The sequence below is a fragment of the Triticum dicoccoides genome, chromosome 6B (genome assembly GCF_002162155.2).
Source record: "Triticum dicoccoides isolate Atlit2015 ecotype Zavitan chromosome 6B, WEW_v2.0, whole genome shotgun sequence".
NCBI classification, from domain to species: domain Eukaryota; kingdom Viridiplantae; phylum Streptophyta; class Magnoliopsida; order Poales; family Poaceae; genus Triticum; species Triticum dicoccoides.
The window spans coordinates 92216337-92217165 of NC_041391.1; positions in this window are offsets into that span (position 1 = coordinate 92216337).

The following is an 829-nucleotide window of genomic DNA, read 5'->3' on the forward strand; positions in this document are numbered from 1 at the left end:
TAATCATGGTGCAACACGGAGCAATCTTAAACTTCACCTGCAACTAACAATGCTATAAGAGGGGCTGAGCAAAAGAGGTAACTTAGCCAAACAACGGTTTGCTAGGAAGGTGGGTTAGAGGCTTGACATGGCAATATGGGAGGCATGGTAAACAAGTGATAGGTAGCGCATCATAGCGATAAAACAAAGCAATTAGCAATCAAATATAGAAGTGATATCGAGGGTAATGGTCATCTTTCCTGAAATCCCGCAAGGAAGAAGAACGAGTCCAAGAAGTAGATGAACCAACATAGTCGAACGAAACCTCACGATCGCAACAAAACGGGAACTATTGAGAGGAAGCACAACTGGAAAGAAGCAAACAACATGGTAAACAACCATCACATAAACATGGCATGATGCACAAACAAGTATCATGCATGTCCGGTTTAATGAGGCATGGCATGGCAAAGTGCACAAACAATACTACAAATTAAGTGGAGCTCAATATGCAACGAGTTGCATATTGACGAAACACCACAAGCAATTATTTAGTTTGATCTCGTTTAGGTACACAACAATATTAAATGTTGTTAAACATGGCAAGAGGTGAAACATAAGTAAACTAACTATTTAGGCAAGTTTAAATGAGGTCGGAAACAACAAACAACAATCACTACTAGGAAAAGGGTTATAGATGGAAATGGCACTAATGGCGCACCAGACATGTGGTGCGCCATTAGTATATACTAATGGCGCACCACCTTCTGATGCGCCATTAGTGTTGAAACTACTAATGGCGCACCCTGCCTACGGTGCGCCATTAATACCAATTTTTTTTTTGAACTAG